The sequence below is a fragment of the Apis mellifera genome, linkage group LG3 (assembly GCF_003254395.2).
Source record: "Apis mellifera strain DH4 linkage group LG3, Amel_HAv3.1, whole genome shotgun sequence".
NCBI classification, from domain to species: Eukaryota; Metazoa; Arthropoda; class Insecta; order Hymenoptera; family Apidae; genus Apis; species Apis mellifera.
This window is the reverse complement of record NC_037640.1, coordinates 9,335,984-9,347,792: the sequence shown is the minus strand read 5'-3', so window position 1 is coordinate 9,347,792 and position 11,809 is coordinate 9,335,984. Positions and strand designations below refer to the sequence as shown.

General features: G+C 36.5%; 1 protein-coding gene across 5 annotated transcripts in view; it reads left to right on the top strand.

The window, feature by feature from the left end:
* LOC410933 (serine/threonine-protein kinase S6KL) overlaps positions 1–11,809 on the top strand; it is an 83,227-nt gene that overhangs the window by 12,648 nt on the left and 58,770 nt on the right. The gene's annotated exons all lie outside the window — the stretch shown is intronic.

Sequence of the window (11,809 nt, the reverse complement as noted above, 5' to 3'; positions counted from 1 at the left end):
TCTCTTTCCTTCTCCTCCTTCTCCTCCTCTCTCTCTCTCTCTCTCTCTCTCTCTCCGCACTCCATCGGACGTGATTCGAGACGCGTGCTCTCGATCCTTGTCCCTCGACCTGGGCCACGATCAACCGGGACGCTGCGCGCCGATATATTCCTCTCTGCACAACCCGCGAGCCCAACTGCCGTCCTCCACGAGCAAAACGAACCGGGGAGAGGGAGGGAGGGAGGAGGAGTAGGAGGAGGAGGAGGGCGAGGGGAGGGGGGTGGCGATTCTCGCCGACAGATTTTCAAGTATCGAATCGGATAGGTGGCTCGCGGTGTGGCTCTCTCGAGACCCGCGGCTGACACGCTCTATTCGCCTCGAGAGAATCCGCGCGCATTCGAGAGGATCCTCGAGAGATTCCCTCGATCCTCGATCATTGCCTTCGGGACAATCTTTTTTCGAGAACGTTCTATCTTTTTCTCTTTTTCCTCTCTTCTTTTTTTTTTCTCGTGACGTTTCGATATCCCTATCTTTCATCTCGAGAGGGTATATTTGCAAGTTTTTCTATATTCTGCGTTTCTCTCTGTGCGCAGAAATTTCGTGAATGAAGGAGTGGATAAAATGATTATTCGGGGGTGTATGTTTGATTTTTTTTAGGGGATGGATAGAGAGAGATGGACGGTGAAAATGGAAAAAGGGAAAGGGGAAAGAGAGGAAGAAGTAGGAGAAGAAGAAAAAAAGAGAGAGAAAGAAAAGGTTTCGAGGAAAAAACGCCGAGCCGAGATTGTATTATAACGTGTGCATGTTGGAACTCTGGCGAGTGGGCGAAACGTGTTAACTCGTCTTTTGTGAGATACGTTCGCGGAGTGAACGTTCGTTCGTTCGTTCGTTCGTTCGTTCGTTCGTTCTTTCGTTCAGTATGTACCTTTGTCGGGCCACGACACGTTTTCGTTTCGCGAGGCCGTTCGTGTTTCTCGCTCGAGTATATTGGTGGTATATATTGCTCCTCGTTTCGAGTTTCGTTTCTTTCAACGGGCTCTTCAATTGGTTAGTTCGAGGAAAATAGAAGGAGAGAGAGAGAGATTAAAGAGGATTCTTTAAAAAAAAAGAAGTAATAATTTGTCATTTAAGAATCATTTCAACTCGTCGTGTATTTTTTTTTTTTATTGGCGAAGAAAATAATTGTCATTTACAATGATAATTTTGTTTTTTTTTCTTCTTCTTCTTTTCTTTATACGATATATTGGTTAAAAGAGAAGAAACGAGAATTTCATTATAAATGATAATTCGAGAAATGATAGCAATTTTGATTCGCTCACACGTTTCATTAGAAACTAATTAAATTCCACGGCGTGATTTATCTTTTCCATGCATCTTTTCTTCCCATTCGATCGAAAAATATTGCGCTGTAATTTCGCATTTAACAGGGGGGCAGGGGAGAGGGGAAGAAGGAACGATTTATAAAAAATTATAAATCGTATCGCGTTTAATCTTGGTATATAATTTTCTAATAATAATAATCTCTTCTCGTTCGATCATCCACGAATCTTGTCCCGCGATCATCGATCTCCCTTCCCTTCCTATTTCATCGCGCGCGCGAATCAATCTCTGCCCGTCAACCGTTTGCGCGAACGTCGAATCTCGAGCGATTTGAATTTCGTTTCTCTCGTTTGACATTCGACTCAGCGTTCCGTGACGCATCTGAACGTTTCGTCGCGGCTCATTTTTCCTTTGTCGAGCGACAGGACAGGACCGATGTTTTAAAAGCAATTCGTTCGGCGTGATTCAGTATCGGGCGGAAGTGCAGCAGCGGTGGAACGGTGGCTGCCTCTTGATAACGTGGAAAGGACCTTGATGTTTGACCGCGATAGAAATATTAGGACGCGTTGATTACCTCGTAGAACGATCTTTTTCACTTCCTCTTTCGTCGCCACTGTGTTTCGTATATAATAATGATTTTTTTTTTTTTAATAATTAGTTTTTAATAATTAATTTATTGGCACTTATAATTTGTACTTTCAAAAATTTTTTTCTATATATTTTGTCTTCGATTTAATATCAATCGTTCGCTTCGAACCTGTTATATATTGTTTATAGATTAATAATTGTGAAATTTGAATTGTGATTAATTGATTAACTTGATAATAATCGTTTCTTTAATCGACGATCAACGATCTCTCTCTCTCTCTTGTTCTTTTTTTTTGCGCAATTAATCGATAAATATAATTTATCTCGCGGATACTTCTTTCGAAATAAAATTCGAAAGTCGATTTAAATTTCTGCTCGTATATATAATATACCCTCTAAAATGTCGCAAATTTCTTAATCTTTCGTTTAAATTTGATCAATTATTATTTCTCTATTATATATTCTCGATCGAGAGGAGGTGTGAGATCGTCACGAGAGTGAAAAAATTAATAAATAAATAAATAAATGAAAAGAAAGATATAAAATAGATAAAACGTTTAGAAATATCCGGTGTCAAAATGAATGATGCCTTGCTCGTTGAGGATTGGGCAGAAACAAGATCTTTTGTAGTTCTCTCGACTCTTTCTTCGATCTTCGTGCCTTTAACGTTCGTTACGTAAAATCCTTTTATCGTATTATCTCTGAAGGAAGAATTATCGTTCGACTCGACACCTAAGAGCGCGCCCATTCAATCCACGAAATTTCGGGAGGGAAACGAGTTTCGCGTGTTTTTTTCCACTCGCACACCTCAGAATCCTCTCTCGTCTCTCAATGAGCGCAAACGAATCGTCTCGCACGTGTCCGACATATTCAAGTGGACGAAAAACACTTTCTTGGAGCTTGTTTGCGAAGGACGGAAGTACGTGCGGAATTTGTAACAGACCTTAACTAGTTCTAATTTGTCCGTTGTTGGCGTCAGGTTATGGGCTCGACGCAAAAAGTGTTAAAAAGTGGTTTTTACGATCTTTGTACTGGCTGATTCATCTCTGTGTCGATTACGAGGAAAAAAGTCTATAATATATATACATAATATAACGTAACATTGAAAGTATTGAAATTTCTCGTTGCGCGAAGAAAAATTCTGGAAAAGGAATAATTAATCTTTTGCGAAGAATTGAATCTGTTTTTAATCTTGATACAAAGGATAAATTCTAAGAGGTATATTATGTGTGTATTTACAGGTATTTACAAAGCCTCGAATAAAAGTATGGTATTCAGTTTCGTAATTTTTAATTTGTTTTGCGATTAATTTTATTGGATGAAAAGTGTCGTTGCATTTCTGAACATTCTCGAATCATTCTATAAACTCCTAAAAACTTAAAAATCCAATATCTCCTATAATAATTCTTAAAACGTACTTTCTAATCCGACTTAAAATATAAAGGATAGCATAGAATTTAGAAAAATAAGAAAATCTTCTTTCAATTCTTCCAACGGTAACCAACATCTCATCCATCATATATTCGTCTCGATCGTTTTAACAAGTTCTAAAAACCACAAATCTTCTCTTACATCAATTTGAAACGAATATCTCAAAATTTTATTCCAATCGTTATCTCAATCACGAATTAAATAATCGATCTTAAATCTAAATCGTTCTCGATCCATCAAATATTCGTCTCAATCATCCTAACAAATCACAAATCTTCTCTTACATCAATTTGAAACGAATATCTCACAAATTTTATTCCAATCGTTATCTTAATCACGAATTAAATAATCGATCTTAAATCTAAATCTCGATCCGATCCTCACGTCTTATCCATTAAATATTCGATCGTTCTAACAAATCACAAATCCTCTTTTATACCAATTTGAAACGAATATCTCATGCAAATTTTACTCGTCTCCAATTTCAATCACAAATTAAATGATCGATCTTAAATCTAAATCGTTCTCGATCCGATCCTCACATCTCATCCATTAAATATTCGATCGTTCTAACAAATCATAAATCCTCTTTTACACCAATTCAAAACAAATATCTCATCCAAATTTTACTCGTCTCCAATCGTTATCTCAATCAGGAATTAAATAATCGATATTAAATCTAAATCGTTCTCGATCCGATCCTCACATCTCATCCATTAAATATTCGATCGTCCTAACAAATCCCAAATCCTTTTTGAAACGAATATCTCACCCAAATTTTCAATCGTTATCTCAATCACGAATTAAATAATCGATCTTAAATCTAAATCGTTCTCGATCCAATCTTCATATCTCATCCATCAAATATTCGATCGTTCTAACAAATCCCAAATCCTCTTTTACACCAATTCGAAACGAATATCATGCAAATTTTACTCGTCTTCAATCTCAATCACGAATTAAATAATCGATTTTAAATCCAAATCGTTCTCGATCCGATTCTCACCTTTCTCTCCGTGTCCACGAAGGATTGGAGGTCGCGTGGCCATCCCCATTACGCAAACGACGGGCGCGAAAGACGGGAAAAGTCGGCCGCGGCGCTGCGACCAATCAATCGCGATTTTCCATCGCGAATCGGATTCGACGCGCGCGGGCCTCATCTCGGACAATGTATCCTTTGCGGAGGCCAAAGCGACGCATCCCGACGCGGTTTCAGACCGGTTCTGTTCAGGGCGAAGGTCGCCGGCTGATGTGAGGTCGTCGATACCGAACGCCTCGAGATTTTTGCCTTTGCCGATTCCTGATCGATGATAACACTGCGCGCAAGATTTCGGTGGCCATCGATCGATCCAGAACGCAGATTTCTCGATCGTTTTACGATTAAACGGTTCTCTTGGTATTTTTATTTTATTGTTATTACTTTTAGAAGAGGGTGAATGGGATTATTATTATTTTTTTTTTTTGCTAATTGTCATTGTTTCGAAAGGTGAATTGCGTGAGGAGAAAAAGGGGTAATTGGTTTGGTAGGAATTAGAATTTAGAAGAGGTGTAATATATTGTTGCTCAAAGTCAAGATCCAAGTTAATAAATAGATTGAGTCGATCGTGGAGAATGGATTAACAGATTTCCCCGCGGCGACGCAATGATTGAGATCTTGTGCCATTGCGAATTGCCATAAATATCCGTTGATCACAACAAATTTATTCCGTGGAAGTTGTTGTTCGATGATAAAGGAAAAATGCAGGAATGAACTTGTTATTAGTAATATTTATTCGCAACAGGAGCCAGAAACTCGATTATTCATCTGGCGCCTCTAGCCAATGGCGTCATCACAGTTGTTTTCTGTTGCAAAAAAAAAAAAAAAGAGCCTGTCAAGAGATGTTCTCAACTTGTTCTCCGATAAGAGAGTTTGACACATTCTTACTTTTTAACCTTCCAAAATTAAAAAATACAAAAATTATAACGCATTCGCGAATCAATCGTACAAATATAAAACATAATCTAATTTATATTGGCCAGAAAATTCGTGCAATTTTGTTAACATAAATCGACATAACTTTAGAAGATAATCCCAAAATATATTATACAATCACAGTTCCAAATTGCACAGATCTAAATTAAAGAAAAAAAAGTCAGTAAGAGACACGAAAGTATCGCGTACATAGATAAGAATTTAAGAACATACCTACACAACAGAAATATTTTAATTTAAATGAATACAAATTTTGCATATAAAATATATTGTCAACTATAAAAGTTACGCACGATCGTTGCACGCGGGTAATAAAAACGACGTAAATGAAAGAACTCGAGAACTCGTATTATTCTCATTTCTCGAGTTCGGAAAAAAAAAGAGAGAGAGAGAGAGAAAAGAAAAAATCATTTTTCTTCTACATCTCTTCCTCGACCTTCGATAATAAATCGATCCTCGCAGAGGTGGATGCACCCGCGATTACCCGGCGGCGAGGGTGAAAAATCTTGGTTCAGAAACCGTATCGGGAATAAAAGCTCGAAGCAAGGAATAAAAGGCGCGGCATAACGACGTTTCAACGTTATAAACGCTGCCGTTCTCGCTTGTATCGCGGTGCTCCATCCACGCTCTTCCTGGATCCTCGTGCTAGTTGCCGAGGAAACGAGCACCTTACAACCGGCGATTCCCAACCGTTACGTACCGTTAGGAGCGATCGTCTATGTCGCCGCTCGTGAAAAATACTCTTTCTTTCTTTCTTTCTTTTTTTTTCTTTTTTTTTTTTTGCCGAGCCGCCTGAAACGGTCCGATAATTTTACTTATTCGCGCTCTTAAAATAGACGCGCAATTCCTACGCGCTGCCGCTCGAAACGCCGCCACAAGAGAGCCGTCCATCATTTTCCTGTCAAAAGAGACGGATATACTTCGGGTATGCGCGGTCTCCTCGAGGTTTATTCAAGTTCGATCGGTGGTCCATCATTTTCTTGTCAAATTGCATTTTGGTTTTTTAAACGTCTTTTTTTTTTTCTGGTTAAACTCGGATTCGAAATGTGTGTGTAATTTTGTTTTTTTTTGTTTCGACGAACGGTTTTCAGATTCGCACGATCGTTCGTTCGAGTTTTGTATAAGTTGAGCTTGGGTTTATTCTCGTTTAAGAGTTTTGTAATTAATTATTTTCGCGTGGTAAAAATAAATATTCGAATCGATTTATTTTTGATCCGTAAATTGAATATTATTATTCTTGTTAATTGTTATCGGGGATAATGGATAAAAAAAGTAAGATATTGCTTGGCTGAGCAAGGATTAATTATAGCTTTGATTACACTATATAGAATTTATTACACGCCAAGTATGAAATAATAATCGGTTTTTAATAATACGAGTGGAATACGAGTAATTTCGTTTCTAATGGCGTTTTCTGCGATCGTTATAAAGGTCGTTGCTCTATTATTAGGAAACGTTAAGATAATTTCTTCGTGTATCTTATGCATAGGTAAAAAGTATCGAATCGCATGAGATTAATATGAGGATTTGCAGGAATTTGTACAGAAAGAAAATTTTAAATTAGTTTTTGAATCTCTTCGAATTTATCGAGATTAGAGAAGATTTATTATTATTATTTTTTGTTAAATAAATAAATTATTTTTTTTATCGCACGTTAAATATTTATGATACGATTTCAGATATTTATTTGGTACGGTTTCGAATTAAATTAAAACTGGAGAAGGAAAAATTAATAAAAAAGTTTCACGATAATTTGATCGATATTGTAATAAGATGACATGATGATGTGATGAAACTCGAAAAGATATGAATATTCGAACAGTGTTCGGTGTTCAGAATGCTTAATGGATCGTTTCGTATGAGAATTTTTTTTTTTTTTCTTCTTTTTTTCAACGCGTAAAAATACAACAAGGAATTCCTCGGTCGACTCATCGATAACAATGGGATATTATTCGATATGCGGGATAACATCTGTTCAGAAATGTTCAATTTTATTACGATTCCAAGTGATATTTCTCTTTCGTGGGAATATCCTTCGTTTCGAGAGGTAACGAAGGACGATTGCTTAGTTTCTTCACGAGGTTACGGGTATTTCGTTTTTTCAGAGAACATGGAAGGACGATTATTATTATTATTCATCGCGAAGCATACACGATCAAAAACTTTAACTTTAAGAGTGCAATTGTTCTTCGTTCGATTCGAAACAAAAAATTTCTTAACGATCTCCTAACAACAGTAACCACGAATCTAAGAATATTTAACAAAACAGTGAGATTCTCAAATTGAGAGATAAAAATTGATAATCGTAAAAAATCTCTCGAAGCTTTGGAGAGACAGAAAAATTCCAATTCTTCGTAATATGCGTACTTCTCAAATCTCGTATTTCACGCTCTGCACTTCACATTCAGGCGAGTTTTTGCGCACGAGAAATAACGTTCGATCGTGCGTTTCCTCGAGGAATTCAAATCGCGTCCGAAATTCGAGATTCGACGCTCGTACGCCGAAATTATAAATTATCGCATTTGGAGGAACAACCTTTTGCTTAGCCATTTCGAAGCCCCTGCTGGCTTCCTGGTGATAATACCGAACGTGAATCACTGATTTGACGAAAATAATGCTCGCCTCGTTTTCATCTAACGTGTTGCGCAACGTTAGCTACGGCTTAACGTAGTCGAGATTTTTATTTTGTAACGGGTTTTAGAATCCGAGTTCTTTTTTTTTTTTTAACCTCGTTTTGCACAGATTGAAGAATATCTTATTTCGTGATTTTTTTTATTATTATTTTTCTTCTTCCCTCGATCGTTAATCGAATTTGGAGAAGAAATCGCAGTTGCGAAATTGGCGGTGGCGGGATCTGAAAGAAATCTAGAGAGATGATTCATCTTACTCCTTCGGGGAGACAGAGAGTAATGTATTTCCGGTTTTTCATAGTTTTTTGCCACGATGATTAGTTGGCACTTTTTTGTCTTCGGTCGTTAAGTCGTAGTATTTTATTTATTTATTTATTTTTTTTCTGAAACGTTATAAAATTCCTCGTATCTTTATCGTTTTTACAAATTTTTACGAATATCCCCTTATATCCGCTCGTAAACTTTTTAAAAAACGTTCGAATTGGAACAGAAATGTTGTGCATCTCGATTATGATGCTATCACAATGGGGATTTTTCACAGCCGAGTACACGTACCAAGGACACGTCGCGGAGACATCATTAGGAAGGATGGAAAAAAAAGTGGAAGCTACTTGCAGTTGTTCGCAAATTCTTAGGAAATTGTCGGCTCGTGGGGTATAAGCGATTGTATAAAATCTTTTCTTTTGTCGGGACACAATAAATAAATCACCGACGCGCAAAATTTTTATATTAATTAATTATCATTCGCACAATTCCCTGTCGCGAAACGAATTATATTATACTTTCCATTTCCGATTCCACGTTAAAATTAAACAAAATTGTACAAATTTTTCAACATTTTATTTACACGTGAAAATTCGACCAATGTTTCTCGGATGAGGAGGATTCACGCAAGAATAATTATTACGAAAAAATCGACGTATCACCGTCGTGTACAATCGAACGGAACCCGCCACCCAAAATCAATCATCGGCCGATCGTAAATCACTGGAAACACGCCTATCAAAACGCCTCCCGCGTGTATTTTCGCAATACGTGGTATGAACGTTGCGGTGCGTACCCTTTGGCGAACGGTTAAACGGCGCTGGGGACGAACGAAAAGTCGTCGTGCGAGTTGCGAGAGAACGGCGATTCCGCAACGAAAAAATTAGCTTGACATTCGAAATGAGATATCGTGGAACTGCTTTGCCTACTATGATCTATCGTGGGATCATCGTATAAACACGATGTGTATCCTATTTTTTCCCTCATGGAAAGAAGAAAATAAAAGAGAGAGAGAGAAAAAAAACGATACTTTATATAGCGAATAGTCTGATTGCGCGACGTCGAGTGGGTCATTACGTTCCATTGCGATTTGGATGACGAGGGGGATTCAAATGGAAGGACGAATCGTTTCGCCATTGTGCCTCGCCAATGTAACGATATCGAATAGCGTGGCCATTAAATTGTCGCGTGCCTTCAGATTTTGCCACTGAATCGAGATATTTTTCTTTCACGATCGTCCGTCTTCTTAATGGATTTATCGAGGGAGAGAGAAAGATATATAATTGTCTCGTATTTTCTTTTCTTTTTTTTTTTTTTACGCGGTCATTGGTCGTTAATTTTTCGACACGAAAGGATTTCGTGTGTCGAGAATTTATTCGTGTCAATAAGTTTGATTCACTTGTTTCTCCTCTCTCTCTCTCTTTTCTTTTGAAGAAAATTTAATTCTCGACGAATAATGCATATCGATTCCTCCTCGTTCGATCTTCCAACGTAATTCGTTGTAACAGTATAATATAATCAACTGCATGGTTATTACCGCTCATTAACACCAGTATCATTGATCTCGAACGACCTTCGCGCACGCAACAACGTAATCTTGGTTGATTAATGCGTGATTTACACTCATCCCATGAGAAATGCCTGCCTCCTTTCTTTCGCATATGCAAGAAAGCTGTTACCCTTGCTTCTCTCGCAAGAATTGCATCGAACAAAGATGTAATTAACTCTAAAAGAAAAAAAAAAAAAGAAAAAAAGAAAGAAAGAAAAGAAAAGAAAAGAAGAAAAAGAATTCGATAATATTAAATCGCGATTATTGCTTTATAATAAATTGATTTCTAAATAGTATTATAAACAAGGTGCAAAAATAATAATATTATCTTTCCTCCGATCGATCAACATGAGAATAATTCATTTCACACAAAAGAGAAAATTTATTCTATCTCGAAAATTTATCGAATCGAATATATATATATATATTTTTGATCGATTGATCTTGCCAAAAGAAAATATCGAAATATCGATCGTATTAGATTCGAAAAAAATACGATTAAAATTCAATCGAAGTGATATATTTCAATAATCAATGAATATTTTTACAGACATCTATGTAACGCAGAAGTGATAATATAACATGTGTAATATAATGATAGTGATGAAAAATTCGCTTCGCCACGAAGTACACACTTTCAGTGACGAGCCATAGCGTTTAAGGGGTTAACCGGCCATCCTCGACCTTGACTCTGCTTGACTTCTAATTTTATCCCAAACTCGAGCCGGTTTCGGTACCGGTCGTGGACGTTTCTTGTATCTTACAATAGGGTTGCGGTCGAATCAAGCGATTATTAATTGGACCATTAAAAATCTTATTTTATCTTAAAACTAGTTTGCGACTGGGAATATTATATACCGTGATATTATACTCTTTTTTTTTTCTTCTTTTTTTTTTCTTTCAGTAATAAACGCTTGCATAAAATTTTTCAAACGATTTGCAATCTTTTCTTTTTTTTCTTTCTTTCTTTCTTTCTTTCTTTCTTTTTTTTTTTCTTTCGAAAATATTACTTATTTCCCAAGCGATTCTTATTCATGAATAAAGATTTTTCCTTCCTTCAACCGAGGGAAGTTAAAGATGAGAATAATTTTACGATAAATTGTCTTTAAGATAGATTAACGGATGGAAATTTATGTTCGATTGGTTAACCATTAATGTAAACGATAGTGAACGTTCGATATTCATGAAATGATATTTTATCGCGATTATCGAGCCATTAATTCATTAAATATTTCATGTTATATTACAGTCTTCTTCGCATCGTGTAAAATAAGAATCAGTCGATTTCACCTCGTTTTGTTGCACACTGATTTCCACTTCCTTGCGTTTACCTACTTATTGCAAAATTTCATACTCCTCTTGATTGAAACCAAGTTATTTATACGAGCGAACAAAACGACAAATTAAAACGGAAAGGGGATTCAATTAAGCGAGATCGTATTTTTCCGCTTCGTTTTATTTTCCCTCCCCGAAATAGAATAGCGGGAAACCTGTTATGAAATCGTGGCTAACGTGTCCACGGCAACTCTGGCATTATCAAGGTTAGATTACTATACAAAAAAAAAAAAGAGAAAAAGAAGAGGAAGAAAAAAGCAGAATATTTTAAGAAGAACCTGTATTAGCTCGTTGACTTCGATTTCAAGAAGCCAAACAACGTAGTATCGTGTTGCGGAAGTATTAATATTCCCTGTCGACGATAATAATTACGTAGTCGAATATATTGATTGTTTATTAAATTAAAAAAAAGGAGAATAAATAAATTTATGCAATAGGATATTATACGGAATATTATATGAAAATTGAAGAAATATAATTTTGAATAATAAATTGCGATAAATTTGATTTTTGCCTCGTTTTTAAACCGCACAATATATAATTTATAAGACGGCACGATGGAAATATTTCACGTCGCAATATCGTTCGTGTCTCACATCACGAATGATATCTCGCGAGTTTGTTTATTAAACGTAGAGCCGAGGTTTACTGTTGGCCCGATAATCGACATTCAGTTTCGCAAGATATCTCGTTCGTATCGTATCTCTTTCGATTAATCAATCCTCTTTTAAATATAAATTG